The 24,024-nt window shown below is 40.5% G+C and overlaps 1 protein-coding gene across 1 annotated transcript in view; it reads left to right on the top strand.

Moving 5' to 3' along the window:
* The window catches only part of FMN1 (formin 1), a 475,774-nt gene that overhangs the window by 125,347 nt on the left and 326,403 nt on the right, over nt 1-24,024 (top strand). The gene's annotated exons all lie outside the window — the stretch shown is intronic.

Consider the following 24,024-nt stretch of genomic DNA (forward strand, 5'->3'; position numbering starts at 1 on the left):
CCCTAATTGTACTTATAAAGCCAATGTGGTTCAGTGTTGTATGTTGGGCCATTGTCTTGGAAGACAAATTTATCTCAGTGATCTGAAATTTGTACACTAAAAACACGGCTGTGTTTACAATTTGAGCATTTTCAGAGTATTCTGCTCACATGAGTTAGCATTCTATACCTCCTTTTATGAGCATAAGGTTACCCTGTAATATAATTTTTCAACAAAATTGAGAACTTATGTTAGCCTGTCAATATTCCCTGGCTTCTCTAGTGAAATCCTTATTTGCCTTAGTCTCCTCATGTATTCCTAAATTTTGTTTTTCTCCAGCTGCTCAAATAACAGGTTATCAGTTAGGCAGAAAATCTGCAGAATACAGGGTGATTCATTAAAAAATACAGCTTTTCTCTCATTTATTCATATATCTTTTGACACAAAGTGTCAAAAGTGGTAGGCTGGATTTTAGCTACTTCCATGATGTAGATGATCTGATAGAATTCACAGAATTGACAGGACTGTCATTACTTCCCTTTATCCACCTGTATCCTTTCATTGATAGGCATGGGGATTAGAAATCGAAGAATTGTTTTTTTCCCCTTTTGTCATTAACTTTAATGCCCGCTTGCAATCTTAGGTCCTTAATTCCTTTTCATACCCCTCAGTTCTTGATTTTTAAGTTTCTTTTGGGGTGGGGGGGTCACACTCGGCCAGCAATACACAGGAGTTACTCCTGACTTTGCACTCAGGAATTACTCCTGGCGGTGCTCAGGGGACCATATGGGATGCTGGGAATCAAACCTGGGTCGTCTACATGCAAGGCAAACGCCCTACCCGCTGTGCTGTTGCTCCAGTCCCAGTTCTTGATTTTTAGACCTGTAAGTACGTGTTTGATGAGCATGAGTTAGGTTGGTAATGTTCCTATGTATGGCGATTTTCTCCAGCATCCAAGAGCAGAAAATTGCACTTCTCATAATCATAAAAACATAAATCATAATCAGTCACTGATTGCCTTCTTAAAAATGTATCAACATCCCAGTTGTTATAAAATGAGATTAGGATGAAATTGATAGATGAAAAATCTACAACCCTTCATGTGTTGGCATAGAAATTTGTCAAGTTTTTATTTTAAGGTAGTGTGTATGGACATGAACTCAAAGTAGAAGGGGAAACAGTGACCTCTATTGGCCAGTTGCTATAACAGCTGGCTTGGAGTAACCAGAAACAATTTTTTTAAAAAACCCTTACTTTCTATTTCTTTCGTGTTTTAAAATTATTCTGTATTTATGTGTTCCTAAGGACAATAGTTTAAGTACATATTTGTTTTTCCTTCTTTTTAAGTTAAAACATGTCTTAATTTTCCTGAATTTATTTCAAAAACGACATAGGAAATTTGAAATATGTGAATTGAAGTATAACCCATAATCTCGATTATTTATAATTTATAAATCAAATCTCTGGTTTATAATTTTTAATAATTTATAACAATCATAAAATATTATATCTTAAAAATATTTTTGCTATATATAGTTTATTTTCAATGTCTTAGCATAGCATAGAGTTCATATTGTCCTTTCTTTACTTGTTTCTCTTTTCCTCCAGTTATTTTTACTTTTTATATATCAATATAATTATATATTATTTCTATATGTATTTTAATTTAATGCATAAGATTGCACTACCTTGTATCCAAATTTTATTTAATAATTTATTATTATATCTTGAAATTCTTTCCATTTTAGAATAGCACTCCAATTTAGAAAAAATAGCACTACCACATATCTACTTATGCCCTTTTGCAAATAATTCTATGTTGTTCCTTAAGATAAATTGAATTATTGTCTATAAGTATTGTTAAGTTTTTGATAGATATCACCACAAACAGAGGTCAATTTCCAGAATCAACCTTATTGGTACACACATATTTTATTAAATTTACTCATAACATTTATTAATACTATATTTAAATGTATAATAAATACATAAATGCTTTCTTTTAGTTTGTCTTTATTTTATTTTTTTTTTTTGCTTTTTGGGTCACACCCAGCGATGCTCAGGGGTTACTCCTGGTTCTGCACTCAGGAATTACTCCTGGCAGTGCTTGGGGGACCATATGGAATGCCGGGGATCGAACCCGGGTCGGCCTCGTGCAAGGCAAACGCCCTACCCGCTGTGCTATCGCTCCGGCCCCTAGTTTGTCTTTATTTATTTATAAGTTTGCATCAGTTTTTTTAGATTATTTTGATTATTTTCTACATTTTAAAAAATTTCTTAATAAATCAGATAAGTGAGGAGTAGGTAGGGGGCCACCTCCCTACATGCCACCCGCACAGCAGAGACTGGCAAGCTACCCTTGGCATATTCAATATGCCAAAAACAGTAACAAAAATGGGCCTCATTCCCCTGCCCCTGGAAGAGCCCCCAATACGGCAATGTTGAGAGGGATGAACAAGGAGAGGCTGCTAAAATCTTAGGTCCTAAGTAGGCTGCCAAAACAAAGATCGACTAAAATGAATGTCTGCACTTTTAACACACGCACGCTGGCATTGGAAGCATCCATCGAGGACCTGATGGTGCAAGTGCAGAAGATCAAGTACAACGTCTTTGAATTGACGGAGATGAGAGGCATCGATCACATCACACAGATTTCGACACTGGAGAAGAACTGTTCCTCAGAACATGCGACAGTAGAGGCATCGGGGTGTCGGTGTCCTCGTCAACATGAACTTGGCCTTGAGAATTGATTTGTTCGAACGTCTAACAATGCTTGTGTTTGAATAGATGTGCCTCATTGTTAGCAGTTTCTATCTTCGTTGTCTACACACCAAAATTCAATTACGATGAAGAAGAAATTGAGAAGTTCTACATGGAGCTGGAGAAGTTCTATAAAGAAGACCATACCTTTTACAAGGTCATTGTTGGTGATTTTAAAGCCAAAATAGGACCAAGGAGGTCACCTGAAGAACTACATATCAGGACCTATGACCTAGAATGAAACAATCAGGGTGAGAGACTGTTTGAGTTCATCATGTTAACCAAGACCATCCATGGTAACTCACAGTTCCAGAAGGCCAAATCTAAACACTGGACATGGGAGTCTCCTGGTGGACAATTCACAACAAAATTGACCACATCATATTCAATGCACAGTTTTGCTTGACCAATGTCGCTGTTGTCTCAAAATTCCAACGGGATCAGACCACCGTATCCTTTGTGTGAAATTTTACTTCACGGAGCAAGGAGGAGAAAGGGTGCAAATTTTAAGAAGAGAACTCCCAGAATGACTACCAACTGGGCGCTCTTTTGTACTATTGTGGCGATATGGGAAGATGCCGTCGTTGACAACATCGACGAGGAATACGATCTACTGGTTCAGCACCTCCATGATTGTGCGAGGAATGCAGGGAGAGAGAAAGCCACAAAAAGTCATCTGTCTTCGGAAACTCTCGAGCTCATTCATCAACGTGGTTTGGCTCGAGACTCAGGCAATCACAAGCTAACACCCGAGCTCGAAAAGCTGTGCAGAGAAGCGATAAGGAAGACTTCAAAGAGAGAAGAGCAGCAGTGTTGGCCAATGCGGCAGAAGCTGGGAAAAGTATTAGCAACGCCTTCCTATCCTTTGTCAACTATAAGACCAAGATGACTGCCCTCTGACATCTTCATGGATCTATCACATCTTCTAGAAGGGCAGTGGAGAAGGTTATCCATGACTTCGACTCAGATTTCTTCGATAGCCATGTCCACCTGCCCACATACCAAATTCTGCAGGATGAATATGTTGTTCCCAGCATTCTCTCTTCTGAAATCCAACACACGATTTCATTGGTACAGAAGCATATAGCACCCAGTCCAGACAAGGTCAGACCCGAAAACCTGAAGAACCTGCCCCAGTACTCGTCAATACACTGGCTTGGCTCTTCACACGCTACCTGTCTGAATGCAAGATTCCGTCTCAATGGAAAACTCGTAGAACCGTCCTGTTGTAGAAGAAGGGAGACATCCACAACATTGGCAACTATCACCTGATCTGCCTGTTGTCCGTTGTCTACAAGTTATTCACTCGAATCATCCTGAATAGTATTGGCAGAACACTAGACTAAAGACAACCAGGCGAGCAATTCAGATTCCATAAAGGATTCAGCATGATCGACCATATCCACATGGTGACCAAGCTCATTGAGGTTTCGCAAGAGTTCAAGATGTCACTGTCTAACGTTCATTGATTGAAAGGCGGCCTTTAATTCTGTTGAGACTAGCCAAACAGCACATTCAAACTCAGTACATCAGGATCCTCAGTGAGCTGTATTACAGATTCACCACCAGGATCTCACCATTCTACAAGGAAGAGATCATTGACGTAAAGAGAGGGGTTCGGCAGGGTGATACCATTTCACCGAAACTCTTTAGTGCCACCCTCAAGAATAATCATGCAACAACTGGAATGGAAAGGAATGGGAGTGTAGATACATGGTTGGCAACTACACCACCTCTGCTTCACTGATGCATCATTCTAACACCAAACATTGGCCAAGTGACACAAATGCTGGCTGACTTCGACCTAAATTGTGGAAAGGTCGGACTGCAGCTGAATCTCACCAAGACAATGTTCATGAAAAATGAACTAGTCCCTGATGTCCTGACATTCCATTTTCTGTCAATGGAACAAACATCTCCGAATGCAGCAGCTATGTGTACCTGGGTCGAGAACTCAACATGAGGAATGACTTGGCACCAGAATTGCGCAGGAGGAAGAGAGCAGCATGGGACGCCTTCAAGAGCGTCGAAGAAGTTGTTAAGAGGATGAAGAACCTCTGACTCCAGGCACATCTTTTCAACTCCACCGTTCTTCCTGCACTAACATATACCTCAGAGACCTGGGCCCTACGAAAACAGGACGAGAATGCTATTTGGGTATCCCAAATAGGAATCAAAAGAGCTATGCTTGGAATATCACGTTTCACTCAAGTGAGAGAAGAAATCTGGAATTCTGAACTTCATCGACAATAGAGGATCAGGGACACTGTCTCGTTTGCCAAGGCGTCGAAAATCAGATGGGCCAGACACATAATGCAATTTGGAGACGACCGGATTCCACGGGACATCAAAAGAATGGGACATCAAAAAAACATATGGCAGCCCACCTACGAGATGATCAGACTTCTTCGTCAAGACCCTGAACGAATGATTTGAGGGAGGCTCTTTGTGTTCCTGGAGCGATCAGATGCCACTGGGCTATACTAGCACGCGACAGGGACAAATGGAGATGTTACTGGCGCCCGCTCAAGCAAATTGATGAGCAATGGGATGACAAGTGATACAAGTGATTTTCTACATTTGAAGTTTTTATACCTTTGCCCCAGGGTTCCTCATCTCCAAAACCTTACAGTGCAGTTTGAATCCTGTGGTTTAAATACTGATGTTTTAAGTAAGCTCTTCATTTGAAAGGGTCCTATTGAAATAAAGCTTGCTTCCTGTTAATGATCAGTACACCAACTTTTAAGGATGCTATTCCTCTAGAGGAAAGATTGCCAGAGAGCTGTATATAGTCACAAATGAAAGGGGATTAATTCTGAGAAGAGCATCATTGCGCTCTTTCACCTTGTGCAGTTATCATCAAGTGTTACACAAGCCTTGATGCTATAGCTTACTTCAAGTTTCTCAACCTTATTCTCACTATGACTTTATTTCTGACTCTTTTTGATGTGGTTACCTTTTGTGGGACACACCCCTACCTCACCCCCCTCTCCAATGCTACCAATTGACTGCCTAGTCTGGGGCTATAGCCCTTCATATGCATGATTCTCATGTGGATCCCTTGAAATACCCAAAGATGGGTTTTCATCTTTTAATTGCTGAATTCAGAGAATATCTAAAGGTATCTTGAGAGAATGGCAGGAACAGGTGGAGTTGGATGGGTTGTTAGATGGGAGGGAAGCTCAGGGCAGCATTGAACATCTTACTGGTGTTCAATGTTTAAACAACCAATGCTGTCACCTTAGTGCCACCAGGTTGAATGCCAGCTGGAATGCTGCGTACAGAGGACTTTGTTAGGGAAATTAACCTATAGTCTTTCTTGCTCAAGCAAATACTGTGGTCTATTCTGGGAAGTCTTAGAAAGCTCTTGAAAGACTGAACCAACTTTCAGATTGTAAGGTTACTAATATTACATAGAATCTACTAATACTATAATGTTATTTGCTGCTTGTCTGAAATTCAAGTTTTACTGGGTAGTCTTTAGCTTTTATTAAATTTCATGGTACGGGGGAGGTTTACTCTGGTTCTTGGTGGTGGAATATGTGCACTGGTGAAGGGATGGGTGTTTGAGCATTATGTAACTGAGACTTAAGCCTGAAAGCTTTGTAACTTTACACATGGTGATTCAATAAAAAAAAAAAATCATGGTACAAATGCAGCAAACATAAAAATTGCACTGGGATGTCCATCTTTAATAAATTCTTACCCCAGATTGCCTGCTGAGAGCATAAATACTGCAAAGTTAGCCTTCAGGATCAATTTTTCTTCTGGTGAAGAAATTGGTGCAATATTCTACAACTATAAAATAAAGACAATACTATCATAAAATATAATATATCAAATTAAAAAAATAAAGATCCGGGCCAGAACAATAGTACATCAGGTAGGGAACTTACTTTGCAAGTAGCTAGCCTGAGTTCAATCCCCAGCATCCCATATGGTCCCCTGAGTCCACTAAGAATGATCCGTGAGCTCAGAGTCAGGAGTAGGAACTGAGCACTGCCGGATGTGGTCCAAAATAAATGAGTAAATAAAAATCAGTTTCTTATGTTACACCAACCTGAGGGGCTCCCACTAACCATGTTCCTTAATTTCCAGTATATTGTGAACCACTTGGGCAAAAGCACCTAAATACAAATAGACAAGGGAGTAAATTAGGCTTAACTCCAGAAAACAGGTTCAGTTTCCTGAAAGATTCCATTTGAGAGAAATGTTCTCCTCGGAGCATAGTTTATAGGAATATCTGTGAATGAGGGACGTGGGTAGAGTTGAAAAGCTGTTAAAAGAAGTGTGATCTAAGATTGATCAAAAAGATTTGAAGAGTGGAAACAAATAAGCAGTTCATAGAATTATGAATTCACTGCACAAATTATGGAACTAGAATTTTACATATTGTTTTTTGAAACATCGTTTTTGAATTCTTCGCGATTATAGTTTCCAAAGGTCATCTCAATCACCTTCTCACCTGTGGTGCTCTGATGCGCCTTGCTCAATTGGCTTAATTGGCTAGGAAGTACACCACATCAGGTTCCAAGTAATTGCATTTTATAAATGGAAGGATATAATTATCAAGTCCACACCCAGCCTTATGTTTCTAACCCGTGACAAACACTTCCATGCCCTGATCACTTCCTAAAGGCTTTGCACGATCCTTTCAGTTATTACTTAGAGAGGTATAAAAGCGTCAGAAGGAAAAATTTGAACTGAGGTGTGAGTCTACCCAAGTACTTAAATATTAATCTCCTTCACCTCTGCACTACTTTGGGTGTTGTTTTGTTTGTTTTTTATTTTTTTCAATTTAGAAAACAGTAAAATTTACTGAATGGATATGAGTTAGCTCACATAAGCAAGAAGATTTGAGAACCAGATTGAGAATTAGATAATTAGAATCACAGCTAAAGTAAATTCTCCATAAAACTCCATTTACTGAAAATTCTGCAGTTGCTAACATTGGGCACTAGGTGCCTCTCTGCTTTTTAAAGACTGAGAGTCCTTAAAAGTTAGTGCGGAAATTGATGGGTCACAAACAGATTTTTTCTTCGGCTCTCTTTCACTCCTGTATGGCAAACCCCAGAGCTAATGTTAGATTCCACACCAATGAATGCACCAAGTGCTCACTGGTCAGGATGGGGGCCTCTGCAGTACATGAAAAGGGCCACATTTACTTTTTGTTTTCATGGAAAGCCACTTAACATGAAAGGCTGCAGACTGACTTATCTATATCATTAGCATATCCACAACCACGGGGCAGTGGGGAGCCTGGGAGCTGGGAGAAGAAAGGCTCATACTAGAAGTGAATCTCAAAATTATCGAAACAGCATGTTTTTTGAAAGAGTGTATTTGCTTGCATGCGTACACATATATGAATATTGGGCGTGAAAGAGATGAGACTGAGAAAGTGGAAGGCGATGATCAGATGTCTACTGACTGTGTAAGTGATCAAGAAAACAGATGGAAGAGATGATCAAATTGGACAAACAACCCCCGCCCCTTTTTTTTCCTTACAAATTTCTCATCACTGTAAGTCATGATAGAGCAGCTGAGAATTTTTTTTCTTTTATTCCTAAACCTCATGACACTTAATCAGTTTTCTCGCAATTAGTTTCAGTTTTGAAACTGATCTGGAAATCACTATCGTAGTTAAATATAAATCATCACTCTTGCCAGTCACAAAGTTCAATTACTTCAGTCTTACGCCACTTCCTACACTTACTTTCCTTGACAACTATCTGCTCTCTGTTTATTACTCTTTCACTTAGTTAAAGAACAGTAACAATGTAGTTGGGAAATTTCTTTTTTATTTTATCTTGGAAATACTTATTGTCTGATTTCCTCATTTTTCTCATATTAAAGTAAAAAAGTGGGCACTTGTATGAGACATAATGTAAAAAGTGGACATTTTGATGTAGGTGGACCCACGGGTGGCTCACATGAGTCAGGAAAAGAGAAAGACAGTCACCTTCTTTCACTCCGCCTCTGCCACCCGGGACCTGCTGGGAAGACTAGGACCAGTAAAGTCTGTGAGGAGCCCCTGCTCGACATGGGCCTGAGCCCCGCCAGTCCCACCACGTGGCTGTGAGGCCATGCCTGAAGTCCCTCTGCACGGGACTTCTCTGCACAGGAGTCAACCCCACCACCCGATTTCTTGGGGAGCTATGGATTCAGGCTGGAGTGAGGATTCGCTCTTTGCAGGAAAGGAGAAACCAGTCCCAGGCCTTACCCAGGGTTTCCAGGGTTCTTGTCTCGCTTGAAGAAAAGAATTTCAGGAGTAGACAAGCAGTGAAGTAAAACAGATTTTATTTGGAGGATTTTTGAAGGGAAGGAGGAAGAGAAAAGTGGGAGAGTGGAAAGTAAGAGAGACAGAGTAACGTGCTCAAGAGAGGACAAGGGCTTCTCCCAAGGGTGGAGAGAGCCCCTAGACACATTCCAGCATTAGACATGGAAGCATGAAAGTACACATCTCAAGAGGGGGAGATGCAGGCGACACATGTGCTTGGGCACCACATGTGCTTGGTCATGTGGGCACAAGCAGCACATGGGCTCGGGCAACATACGTGTGACCTCCCTTTGTTCAAGGTGTCTTTTATAAGCTCTTCTCGGGTTGTCTTGATCTGAAAGTTTTGGAGTCTTCTTGGGGCTGGATCACTTTTTTTTTTTTTAAATTTTTTATTGAGTCACCATGTGGAAAGTTACAAAGTTTTCAGGTTTAAATCTCAGTTATACAATGCTCAAATACCCATCCCTTCACCAGTGCTCATATTCCACCACCAAGAATCCCAGTATAGCTCCACCCCGCCCCCCCACACCCCTAACCCCCCCACGCCCCTAGCCCCCCCACTCTTAGCCCCCCTCCCCCCGCCTGTGTAACTAATAAATTTCACTTTACTTTCACTTTGATTGCATACAATATTTCAACAAAACTCACTATTATTGTTTGGAGAGTCTCTCCCCTAAAGTCAGACCTGCTGAAAAGGAAGCATTAGATAATTTGTTTTCCATTGCTGAGGATGAAGAGGTATGAGGTCGAGTGACCACACTTAGCGGCCTCAAAGTTTTGGGTTTCTGTATTTTTAATCAGATCAAGGGAGAGGTCCCAAGATTTTCGAGAAAAGAAACTTCATGGGGAGGGGTCCAATCTCCTCGGGGCCTGCTGAAGGTCTTATCAGATCTGTTTTCTGTATCCACAGGGTGAATCACTCTTAGGATTTTCTTTCCCAAAAGCTTTGTTGACCTAAGTTTCACTGCCAAAGGCCTTTCCCTATCTATATGCCTACATCAATTTAATGAATTTTGAATGAGATTTTTCTTTTACTTTGTATTATGCTTTAAAAACCTTAGAGAACATAGTAGAATTGCATTTTATAAAAATGACAAGAAATTTGTTTGAATTTTTGTTAGGGTGAATTGGAATTTTGTAGCTGAAGTGTTTTATTTTGTTTCTCTAAAACTTAAACCGTTGTTGTTATTTTCTCTTTGCTCTCTTTGAATGATCTTCAGTTTTTACAAACTCCCTCATCTTTCTCAAGAACTAGAATCAGACTGATACCAACTTCTTTGTGGTCTCTTGAAATCCTGGTCTCTTTCTGTACATATCATTTCCTTTCCATGTGTATTTCAGAAAAGCATTTCTCTTCTGTCTTTCCAGTACAAAGATCGAACTTTTGTTCAAATTAAAATCCCGTATGACTCATTTGGAATTTGAAATGCAGCAGCCTTTTCCTACAGAATGCTTGAGAATGCTTCCATGTTAGCAGAAGGTTCCAGTTTTTCTGGCCCAGTTAATTTTTCTCCTGCCTTTTGATTTTTATGGCTTTTTAATTGGGTCATCTTGATTTATTACTGTCATTATTTCTAAATTGCTATAAGAACTACAGCTATGACATATTTATCCCATGTTTGTGCATCATAAATTTTCCTGTATAACTATTGAAAGTTGGTGACCTTGATTCTAGGAATAGTTAGTGATTACTTCACAATATTCCATGACATTTTTACATATGTTGAATATACATAGTGCTATATAATTGTTTAAATACCAAATTTAAATGATGTACCAAGTGGAGACATTAACAAATGATGTTTCAAGCCTAAGGAAATGTGATCCCCTTCCCACATCACTGAACTCTGCACACTCCACAAGGATGATCACTTCTACTGAGTGCCTGTAGTGAATCAAGCGGGCATTGTATTAGGAATATTAGCGCCTTTCATTCGTAGGGCATTTCTAGGAGTTAAATGTTATTTCCCCAATGTTATAACTGTTGGCCCTGATAATAAAAATGAAGAAACATGCCTCAGCGACATAGCTAGTGTGTGTTTAGTAACTAATACTTCACAGAGAACCCAAATACTGTATCACACTTCAAATTCAGCTTTTACCTCCTCCTCTATTCGCTCCAACTGTGTACAAGAGTGGAATCAGAGCAGCAACAATGCCTGACTCACTTTCTCCTTTGTAAATAGAAGACATTCACATTTGTTTCACATATGCCCTTTGAAAATAACAATCAGAAGAGTTTATGTCATGGAATCATGTCTAGACAAATTCAGGACTGAATCTTGGTGTTGTTTCTGCCCTCTGCAAATTTCTTCTCTTTGGTTCTGAAAACTGGATGGATTTTTTGATCACACCCGGTGATGCACAGGGGTTACTCCTGGCTTGTGCACTCTGGAATTACTCCTGGCAGTGCTTGGGGGCCATATGAGATGCTGGGAATCAAACCTGGGTCAGCTGTGTGCAAGGCAAACACCCTACCTTCTGTGATATTGCTCCAGCCCCCAAAAGGCTATGTCTTTATTTTTTTAAATAATTTTAACTAAATGAATAGATACCCCAAATCAGTTTGATGATTTCAGAGATGGGGAACATCTACCCCCCAAATAAGGCATCTGAAATAATATGTTCTAGCTCTGGTACATAGGGACAAACACATATGCATCTAATCAGCTATCTGCAACCTGTCTGTGTTGCATATAGTTGACTAGATGTCATAGATAATGTCATATGGCTCTTAATGACATTATAAATATCCAAATGGCCCTTGGCAGAAAAGTTTCCCCACCCCTGATCTAGTTCAAATCTTCCTGTGCCACTCCCTGGTTGTGTAATTTAGAATTGGCCTAATTTCTTTGAACCTTAGTAATAACCTCTACAACAATGTCCAGTACAGTAGTCACTACCCACATGTACTTATTTCAGTTGACTACTTTTGTAAAAATGTAGTTCTTCTGTCACACTAGTCATATTTTAGGTCCTCAAGGCCACCTGTGGCTAGTATCTTAAGTATTGGATGACACAGATACAGAACATTTTCCATCACTGCTGAATTGTGCATGGGACAGCACCTATCTATAAAACAGAGTTAATGATACCTTTCTCTTAGAGTTAGGAGAGAATTAAAGGAAACTAAAGCTTGCATGCAGAACCTTGCTTTGTATGCTAGCTGCCCAGCTCCAACCCTGGAAGCACAAAACTCCCAAAACATTGCTCTGTGTAGCCTCCTGACTCCTTTCTCCGCAGCATGAGCAAGGGTAGCCTCTGAGCTAGTGGGGAAAAAAAATAATAAAACCTGCATAATGCCTCCGTGGGCAACAGTGACACTATAAAGAACAACCCTCTCCCAGCTCTCCTCATACGCATGTGCTTCTCTTTCACCTAAATTTTGTTCTCTCCTTTAAATTTAAAAATATTTTGAGATAATGTATAAATCTTTGGTGCTTTAACTAATATTCCAAGTAACATGCTTAAGGAAAAAACAAGGAAAAAGACCAAAGAGACTATACAGTAGATAAGGTTCCTGCCCTGCATGCAGCTGATCCAGTTTCAATTCCCCAAATCCCATAGGGTTCCCCAAGCACTCTGTGTGATTTCTGAGTGCATAGCCAGGAGTAACCCCTGACTATTGCTAGGTGTGGCCCAAAAAGCAAAATCAAAAACAAAAAGGAAAAAACAAAAAAGAAAAAGGATAAAAACAGTCAATTATAGTATCGGTAATGATTAGTGTAACAGCTTGGGAAGAGAAACAGGCAGAAATAGCATGGTATGGCTTATTAAATTCCAGATCTACATCTGTGTGAACGCACAAAAAAGGAGGTGGCCAGCGGGGCTCTATCTCTCCCGCCGCCCACCTTCGGTAGTCTCACGCTGCTTCCCCCACCCCAGGGAGGTTGGTGGTGATGACAAGGCAGGCAAAGGAAGGAACAAGTGCCAGGCTGGTCGGTATCAGTTGCAGTTTATTCCAATCTCCGTTCCCGCTCTGCTTCTCTCCCTCTCTCTCTCTTTTTCCCTCCCTCTCTCTCTCCCTCTCTCACTCTCTCACTCTCTCTCTCACTCTCTTCTCTCTCTCACTCTCTTCTCTCTCTCACTCTCTTCTCTCTCTCTTCTCTTCTCTCTCTCTTCTCTCTCTCTCCTCTCTCTCTCTCTCTCTCTCTCTCTCTCTCACCCCCACTCACTCTCACTTCTTTTGCCTTGAGCTCTGCTTCGGTGTCTCCCCTTCTTCTGTCTGTCTGTCTGTCTCTCTGTCTCTGTCTCTGTAGTCTCTCCTCTGGTCTCTTCTGACCTCTCTGTCTCTGCTTCTGTGTCTTCTTCTGTCTGTGTTGTCTCCCTCACTTCTATGTCTTCCCGTGTGTCTTCTGTGTCTTCTCTTGTGTCATCTTCTTCTGTCTCCCCTGTCTTCTTCTTCTGTCTCCCCTGTCTTCTTCCTTTGTCTCCTCTGTCTTCTTCTGTCTCTTCCTCCGTCTTCTTTTTCTTCTCCTCTCTGTGCCCCACAGTCTTAGTTCATATAGCAAATTACATAGGGTGGTGACACAAAGGTGAGTTGAACATTAACAAATCAACAAAGAAGGGTAAAACTATTTCTCAAGGAGATTAACAAAATCTCATCTAAAGAAATCTCATTAAGGAGATCCACTCAAGTGTGGGGGTCCAAACAAGGGTGTGTCACTTTCTTCCTCAGCTAGTAATCCACTTACATAGTTGTAGTAAATCTAATATTTCTAGCAATGTCATTCTGTATGAGTATAGTAAGAAATATAAAGTTTGGTTCTTCCTGAGGACATCTCACCATATATTCCAGACCACAGTCCTCAGGCCAGGTTAGTCTTCCTAACCCCAGTAGGGTCCTAATCTCGTCGTTACCTTTGGATCATGACAGCATTTGTCCATGACCATGCTCTCAACTTATAATTGAGTATTGTGGCACTTTGGCCTGGCCCATTTCGATGCCAGGGTAGCTCACAGCTTGCCCTGGGTCCATTCCGCCCCTCGTCGGGACCCTGCTCTTGGGGTGCTAGGAACTAAGGGCAACTGAGTTGAGGAAGCAAATTCTCAGGAGTAAATATTATTGGAGTCAATCAGCTCCCAATTTACAAAGCATATTATTAACTGTCTTCCTGTGTCCATACAGAAAGGACATTGCTTTAAGGTAAACTATGCAAAAGACACTAACTTATAATACAAGTCAGAGTCCTTAGAAGGATCTAATCTTACCAGATAACAGAATCTTATTAGGAAAGGGTGATTAACTGGTTGGGAAAGAGGGTGCAGAGAAGAGTTTACGGATAAACAAAGGAATGGGAGTGTCTCTGGGAGTGTCTAAACCTAAGTCCCCTGTGGCAGGGCTAAAAGGACAAACCCCATGTTCTCCTACATACATCTAAATTTTGTTCAAGCACTTTAGACCCAGTTAATGGCTTTCTTTTTTAATTAAAAAAATTTTTTTTAATAATTTTTCAAATTTTATTGAATCACCGTGAGATAGTTACAAGCTTTCATGTTTGGGTTACAATCTCACAATGATCAAACACCCATCCTTCCACCAGTGCACATTCCCCACCACCAATGTCCCGGGTATACGCCCCCTTTCCAACCCTCCCCCTGCCTCTATGGCAGACAATATTCCACATACTCTCTCTCTACTTTTGGGCATTACTGCTTGCAACACAGACACTGAGAGGTCATCATGTTTGGTCCATTATCTATTTTTGGCATGCATCTCCCATCCCAACTGGTTCCTCCAACCATCATTTTCTTAGTGAATGGCTTTTTTCATAGACACTCCATACATTTTTTTTAGTGGTGATCCCTGTGGGATAATAATATTAATCATTTAGAAAAAAAAGTTCAAAATCCTTCAGAAACAACTTTTAGGAGATTCCATACCTGGAAGAACACTCCTCCCCCTGGCCCCACCCCTCATCTCTGGGTTCACAAGTTTAAGTCACACTCTTTGCTCTTTTTCTCTTGCACTATTCTATGTTGTCATTGACAATGAATCCATTTCTAAGGCCCGGATGCTGCTCAGTGTAATCCATCTTAAAATATTTGGGAGTCAGACCCTATTGGACCGATTACTATTTCAAGCATGTTTTTTCATATGTTTGAGCCAAAACATTTAAAATAGTGTCTTTGGAGTTTAATGAGTTTAAAAGCAATAAAAGAAATAGGTAGGTGCTCTATTGAAGACCTATGCTCTTTCCCAGCACGGGGCTGACAACACTCCCTCCCCACAGCAAAAGGAAAGAGCCATCATGCAGGGCACTTAGCTCTCAACATCACATATGTCTGCAGCAATAAACCCCCCAAAAAAGCATGAGTGGAAACTCCAAACTCATAGTTTGTTGTTTTTTGTTGTTGTTGTTGTTTTGGTTTTTTGCTTTTTGGGTTACACCCAGTGATGCACAAAGGTTACTCTTGGCTCATGCACTCAGAAATATGCTCATGCTCGGGGGATCATATGGGATACTGGGAATCGTACTTGGGTTGGTTTTGTGCAAATTCCCTACCCGCTGTGCTATCGCTCCCTCCACCCCAGTTTTTTTTTTTTTTTAAGTGACTGAGCTGGTTTTAAAATTCTGTGGGTGCACCCCCAGATAAGAGATTTAAAAATAATAATAATAATAATAATAATAATAATAATAATAATAAATGAATTTTGTCATCTTTGACAGTGGCCTCCTGAGAAAATTTGGAGGTAATTAACTATCTTCAGGTGACACCAATAGAAAAAAGTAATCCCAGAGCATTGGCTATGAAACAAGTTCCCAAAGGGATTCTGTGCAAGAATTTTCTCTGGCACTCAATTTGCTTTGGGGCCCAGATGTGACCTTAGGCAGACACTGTGTCTAGCCAGCATTTCCACAATAAAGAGCCCTATTAGATCAAATGAGTGCTCCCTCTGCCTAAGGGCTGTGATTGGGGGGAATTAGGAGGAACAACTTTCTGCTGGGATTGTCAGTTCATTAGTCAATTTGTGTTTCCTATTGACAGACTTGTAAAAAGGCAGGAAAATAGCTGTACATATGCCTAGCATTTGTGAGGTTGTGAGTTTGATCCCAGTCACGGCATGATGCCCCTGCACAGTACAGTTGGTAGCCCAAGTGGCCCCAAGCACAATTATGCCCAAGAAGCACTAAATCTCTAAGTCTGAGTAGAAACCTTGAACCTTGTTCCACACTGCTGGGCACAGCATTACTGGGAGAGGCCCCAGCCGTTTCTGCCCCCTTGCCCAGCTCTGCGGGGTGTGGCTACTTGCCCCCCTTCTTGGAGTGGGGGAAAACTGGGCAAAGTGCCTCCTAGGGTATATATACTCTTGGTTCTATGCTCAGAGATCACACCTGGTAGTACTCAGAGGACCATATGTGGTATTAGGGATCTGTATGTAAGGTCAGCTACATACAAGGCAAGTACCTCACCTCTCTCTCCAGCCATGCAGTCTTTGTATGTCTGTCTAAACACACACACACACACACACACACACACACACACACACAGCACCACCACCATCACCACACATCTATTAGAGACTAGTTGATGTCATAAGAAAGTGACTTGTGGTGCTGGAGTGATAGCACATCGGGTAGGGCGTTAGCCTTGCACGCGGCTGACCCGGGTTCAATTCCCAGCATCTCATATGGTCCTCCAAACACTGCTAGGAGTAATTCCTGAATTCAGAGCCAGGAGTAACCCCTATGCATTGCCAGGTGGGACCCCCCCCCAAAAAAAAGAAAAAAAAATGACTTGTGCCTGAGAAAACATTGTATGCATTGAGTGCATACTGTATACCAAGTTTTGGGGAGAGAAAAATGTACTAAATGTATTAATGTACTTGAATACATTGACATTAAGTCAATGTACTTGACATTAAGTCAATGTACTGAAGTACATTAGTACATTTAGTACATCAATGTGCTTAAGTACCTTAAATCAATGTCCTCAGGTACCTTAGTTTAAGCCCACCTCCCTCTTGTTTACAGACACATTCAACATTTTTCACTGAAGCATTGGTACTGCTCTGTGAAACTAATCTTTTTTTTTTTTTTTTTTTTTGCTTTTTGGGTCACACCTGGCGACGCACAGGGGTTACTCCTGGCGGGTTTTATTTTTTTTTTTAATCTTAAACATTTTACACCAACACTGCTCAATCCAAAATGGGTTTTAATCTCTGAGAAAAACATTTTAGATAAATGCCACTCAATAGAAAAAAGGATCTTAATCCCTTAGATCTGTCCTTGTGATAAACAGATACACCTGTTTTCTTTTTATCCAATTAATGCAAACAGTTGCTGGTTTTCCCTATCTCCTCCCCCAACCCGTGCCTCTGACCTGGAGATTATAAAAGGTGCATTAGTTAGCTGCTGAGAGGGTTACTCAGAGGCTGTCTCCTTCCTGGTCTTTCATTTGCCTCTCAACTCCATTTTGGATATGTGGACAATAAAAGCATGGAGATTGCTGGGTAAAAAAATAAAGGTAAGAACATGGTGCTGTACTATGAGGTGAACAGGAAGGAGGGAACGATACCTCAGGTTCTGTCTTATGGCTGCACTTGGGCAGTTTGAACTGGTGTTAGCTTTTCTTGACTTCACATATCTTAATTCTGTCGTGTGTTTGTTTGTTTGGGGGTCACAACAGGCAATGAGCAGGGATTACTCCTGGCTCTGCACTTAGGAATCACTCCTGGAAGGCTCCAGGTATTGTATGGAATGCCGGGATCGAACCCAGGTAGGCCGCATGCAAGGTAAACACTTTCCCGACCTGCTGTGATATTGCTCTGGCCCATGGTTCTTAATTTTTGAAACAAGAAGGTCGAGCAGGATCATTTCTGAAGTCCTATTTAGTGGTTGAAAAGTGAGATTCAACTTCAAATCCTTTCATAATCTTGATGCTCCTTTTAAATGGCACCTCATTCACTTTGTTACTGTCTTTCTGAGTACTTGAATTGCATAATTTCCTCAGATTTCACCTTTCAATTCACACTTCATTTACTAAAACATACTTCCCAAGTCTACCCATTACCCCACTCATACTTTTATTAGAATTAACTCTCTTTTCCCACAGATCATTGTTTTAAACTTTCTATTTTTTTTTTTAAAGTAAAACAGATTTTATTTGGAGGTTTTTTTGAAGGAAAGGAGGAAGAGAAAGTGGGAGAGAGAGTGGAGAGTAATGTGCTCAAGAGAGAACCCAGGCAGAGAGAGCCCCTACAAACATCCCAGCTTTAGACATGAAAGCATGAAAGTACACATCTCAAGAAGGGAGATTCGGGCGCCACATGTGCTGGGCCACATGGGCGCAAGCAGCACATAAGCTCGGGCAGCATATGCGCTGTTTTAAACTTTCTTCTTCCACATAGTTTCTGCTTTTAAATTATTTTTGTTTTGGGGCTACACCTGGCTGTGCTCAGGGCTTACTCCTGGCTCTGAGCTCACGGACCATTTGTGGTGGGCTTGGGGGACCATACAGGGTATGGGGATTGAACCTGGGTTGGCCATGTGCAAGGTGAGGGCCCTACTCACTGTACTATCACTCTAGCCAGAAACCATTTCTATACCTTCGCTAACTGATTTTGTTCATTTTTTGTTTTTAGTTTTTGGGCCATACCTGGTGATGGTAAATTTTATCACCAGGTATGGCTATTGAGTATCCAAAAACTAAACTTTTTTTTTTTTTTTAATTGCTGTGGACTGGAGGGATAGCACAGTGGGTAGGGCGTTTGCCTTGGAGGAATCAACCTGGGCTTGATTCCTCCATCCCTCTCAGAGAGCCAGCAAGCTACCGAGAGTATCCCGCCCGCACGGCAGAGCCTGGCAAGCTATTCGTGGCGTATTAGATATGCCAAAAGCAGTAACAGCAAGTCTCACAATAGAGACGTTACTGGTGCCCTCTCGAACAAATCGATGAGCAACGGGATTACAGTGCTACAAACAGTGCTACCTGGTGATGCTCAAGGGTTACTCTTGGCTCTGCACTCAGGAATTACTCTTGGTGCTGCTCAGGGAATCATTTGGGATGCTGGGGATTGAATCATCCAGGTCAGCTGTGTGCAAAGCAAGTGCCTTCCCCAGTGGACTACAGCTCTAGCCTCAAATTTTCACTAATTGAAAAGAAAAAAATATGTGTGCCTCCCAAACTGTAGTCAGGGTGGGCTGGGGGATACTTCCAGGGATATCCAGGGATATTCAATGAATGGATCAGAAGGTTCAATGCTAGAACTTGATGATGTGGTGCTGCAGGAGTCCAGCTGTACTGGGGAGCATCAGAGGCCACCCCTGCGAGACTTGGAGGTGGGTATCAGGGGGTGTTGGAGATCTGATTGAGGGACCTTATGTAGGTAAGGCATGTGCCCTTGACCCAGGCTATCTTTCAGTCCCACTTTTCACTAATTTTAACTCTACTTTCTACTTATCTTAATCATCACATGAACCTCCTTAGACAACTAGAAGTTAGAAGCAGTTACTAATTAAAATCAGGCCCAGAGCTTGAGTAAGTTTAATAAGAGGAATATGAGAATGAAGTTGCCTACCAAGTTAAAACATCACCTTGTTTGTATGACAAGGAGGATGCCATAGACGTGTATGGGTTTCCTTAGAAAGCTTTCCGCTAAAGACAGTGCTTAACGTTTGCTTGCTAAATAACTGTCATCCCATTGCTCATTGATTTGTTCGAGCAGGCACCAGTACTGTCTCCCATTGTGAGACTTATTGTTACTGTTTTTTTTTGCATATCCAATACGCCACAGGTAGCTTGCCAGGCTCTGCCATGTGGGCGAGATACTATCGGTAGCTGGCCGGGCTCTCCGAGAGGGGCGGAAGAATCAAACACGGGTTGGCCGTGTGAAAGGCAAATGCCATACCGCTGTGCTATCGCTCCAGCCCTTGTTAAATAAACATTTCTAAAATTTTACGTATTTCAGAAATTAAACTAGCTCACAGCACTGTAGGTAGGTATAGTTTCTCACCTTACCATTTTTATGACCCCATATCCATCACCATCAACCAATCGGTTCCTTCTATCTGTTGCATCCTCTTTCCATTCTAGTAATCACCATCATGAAAAAAAAGTTTTTAATTTTTTTACTTAATATTACTTAGAGTGAAGGAACTCACTTCTACTGTTCTAAGGAGGTTCTGTGCCTTTTTATTGCAATCACTATTTTGGACTTATGTCACCGTGTATTTGTTGGATAGCTGCTGTTCTTACTGCCATGAGTTACACTTGGCTTCAGCCTGGCATCTGAGATGATGGTGAAATATTAGAAATAAGGATAATTCACTAGTAGTAAGTTCTCCCATGTAAATATTATGTTTCGGTTTTCAAGTACAAATAAATAGTTATATTTAATTATTTTTTTAGCAATTAATTACAAAGAACATCCTGTGAGTCAAATGCTCGCTAATTACTTGTGCGGGTTTTAACCTAATTGTCTTAGGTAGATTATTTTATCTGGACTTCTGTACAGATGTAGCTATTAGAGAGCGTAGGTGTCTTGAGGTTAGAACGAAAGAGATTCAGGGGAAGTTATAAAGGAGAAAGTATTGGCTGTTGTTGACTTTATGCAATAGCTGCTTAAATAAACAGTCATCCTAAAATGCGATACCATGGTTTATAATATCCAAGAGATGTAATTATTTTTCTTTTGAAGCTGATAAAAAGCATTAAATGATTTCTATTTCAAGAACAACGAAGATAAAATTCACAAATTGCTTAAGGAATGAACCCTGAAACATTTTTCATTGTCCCAAATGGTCAGCAGTAGTATAACTCATGATCTGAAGAACTGGTGGCCTCAAGAAGTCAATGGTCAAAGGTCTACCAGAATGTCCTGCTGCTCTCCCTCATCTTCATATTTTAGATGGTTGTTTGTTTTCATTCAAAATTATTTTAGGTCTGCCTAATGGTTAGTCAATACCTGGTTAATCTATGAACAAAGTGTCACTGTCATCTCTTTCTTGACTAGTATTCCCTGCAAAACACTTCATAAAGGTATTTATGTATCTTCAGACGTTGCACATAGTTGGTGTGCAACAATGGCTGTTACATCTTTGTAACAGGAATTGTGCCTTAACTCTAGGTTTTCCCATAATTTAGAGGAAGAAAAAAGAATGGTCAATTTTAGTATCAGCTTTTGTGAATTCAGTTTTCTGTGTCTGTCTCAGAGCAAAGTACATTTATACGTCCCTGGGAGAGATCATCAACTAACTGAACCATTACAGATTTTCAAGTCTCAGGAGGTGTGGAATACCATTAGAATGAAGCAGGAAAGTGAACTCAAGCTTTTAAAAGAATGGCTAAGATGTGATTCTTCCATAAAATATACAGGAAAAAAATCTCTAAGTGATATACTCTAGATCCTCCACATGATATGTATTTGGAGACTCATTTCTAATGGTAAGGGAAACAAAAGCAAAAAATAAATGGGACTGAGGTTATTTATTTATTTATTCATTTATTGCTTTTTTATGTTTTGGTTTACAATGCTAATTATGATTTCTTATGGGCCATCCTAACACCATATCCATCACCTCTACATAGCATGAGAAATTACCACAAAATAAGAAGGCAAGCTAGTAATTGGGAAAAGATATTTCATATTTTATATCTAACAAGGGATTGATATCCAAATACAAAAAGAAATATCACAACTCTAACAAAAACGTAAGCAATTCAATAAAAATATTATAAAAAGATCTGAATAGATGCCTTTCCGAAAAGAAGATACACAGTGATCCACAGATACATGGAAATATTAACATCACTCGTTAGGGAAATGTAAATATAACCTACAAAGAGCAATTTTATTACACCTGTGAAAATGGTCTTTATCAAAAAGACTGGAAACCAAGTTTGGTGGAGATGGAAAGGGGTGGAAGTCTCATACTTTACTGTTGGTGTAACTAACTGTTAATGGGTGTGAAGGGGTGCAGTTTTTATGAAAAATGGTAGGAGATTTCTACTATCTATGAGATTCCACCAAAAGTAAAAGTGAAATATCATATTATCCAGTTAGCACAGCGGGTAGGGCGTTTGCCTTGCACGCAGCCGGCCCGAGTTCGAGTCCTCTGTCCCTCTTGGAGAGCCCGGCAAGCTACCGAGAGTATTCTGCCTGCACGGCAGAGCCTGGCAAGCTACCCATGGCGTATTCGATATGCCAAAAGCACTAACAAGTCTCACAGTGGAGATGTTACTGGTCCCCGCTTGAGCAAATTGATGAACAACGGTATGACAGTGCTACAGGCAGTGCTACCACCCTAGGCAGGAATTTTTCTGAAGAATATGAAAACACTAATTTGAGGGGATATTTGCACCTACTTTTGTGTTGTAGGTGATTTTTAAATTTCCCCCCCAAATTTTATTTTATTAAAGCACTGTGAGTAACAATGTTATTCATAGTTGGGTTTTTGACATTCTGTTTTCCATTCTTATCCTGCGTCAACTTTCCTTTACCAGTGTTCCCGTATTCCCTTTCCTACCCACCATCCTCAGCCTGCCATCTTAATAGGGACCTTTTGAAGTTCGGTTGTTAACATTTGGTTTCATTATTTCAGTGTTGTTGACTCTATGGTTTGGATACTTAGCTCTATCATTCCTTAATACCACGCACGTGCACTTTTCAAATGAATGTGTTCATAGAAAATCATGAAATCAATCTAAATGTCCACAGTAGCTGGCCGGATAAAGAAGCTGTGGTATATATTATACTCAGTTGATCATTCTGTTGTTAGAGGAAATTTATGCCTTTTGGGACAGAGTGAATAAAACTTTAGAATCTCAAGTTTACGTGATTTGGAAGGTTAAATAATGCAAGTGGAAGACAATTATCAGATGGCTTAACATTTAGGTGGAATATTACTAAAATAAGCAAATGAAATGTGGCTTATAGACTCCTGAAAAAAATGATGATTACTACAGGAAAGGAGAGATGGATGTGAGGGATATATTTGGAGGGATATATTATGTGTGTGTATATATATGTATGTATATATATAAAATTGTCATCCCGTTGCTCATCGATTTGTTCGAGCGGGCACCAGTAACGTCTCTCATTGAGAGACTTATTGTTACTGATTTTGGCATATCCAATATGCACGGGTAGCTTGCCAGGCTCTGCCGCTTGGGCTCGATACTCTCGGTAGCTTGCCAGGCTCTCTGAGAGGGGGCAGAGGAATCGAACTCGGGTTGGCCGTGTGAAAGACGAATGCCCAACCACTGTGCTAAGTTGGTGATAGATTTGGTGAGTTTTATAAATGTGGAGGTGTGAAGCTGTATCCCTGAAAATCTATAGTATTGTCACCAATAATTGGAGCTCAGATTCAAGTTTCTAGATAATAACACTCACTAATTCAATAAGACATGTGCAAGTCATTTCTTTCTGTGCCTCATTTCCAAATAAAAAGGAATGATACCAACCTCGTAGTTCTGGGAATCAACCATAGAATATCTATGTACTTGGCACATAGTGAGCACCTAATAAATATTAGGTCTACAATTACCCTACTAATAGCTGTGCTACTTCAATCATGTTCTCTGGTGTGGGTTTCCTTAACCTTTGTTTTGGGTCACAGTGGTGCTCAGAGGTCATTCCCAGCCATTCTAAGGGGATTATATGGTACTAGTGTTGAACCCAGGCCTCCCATATGCAAAGTATGTACTCTACCTTGTGACCTGGCTTTTTGGCCCCAATTTGCTAAACTTATAAAATGGACTTAATTCTTTAGAGACAAGGAACTAAAGTCAAATTATTTTCAGAACCCAGGACATTACAAGATTATATTGGTGTTGGGAATAATGAGAAGATTCTGAAATTTATTCAGTTCTATGCTATTGTCTGAAAGGATCAATAATCTTTTACTGTGTGTTCTGCATTGCCCAAATGTTGTCCTCTTTAGACCAAATCTGCTGAAGGTGCTTGGAAACTTGTTCTGGAAATAGGTAATTAGGCATGTCTAAGAAAATGGAGTCTTCTTTACTTAAAAAGAGATGGAACTGGGGCTGGAGCAATAATACGACAG

This window comes from Sorex araneus, chromosome 3, assembly GCF_027595985.1.
Source record: "Sorex araneus isolate mSorAra2 chromosome 3, mSorAra2.pri, whole genome shotgun sequence".
NCBI classification, from domain to species: domain Eukaryota; kingdom Metazoa; phylum Chordata; class Mammalia; order Eulipotyphla; family Soricidae; genus Sorex; species Sorex araneus.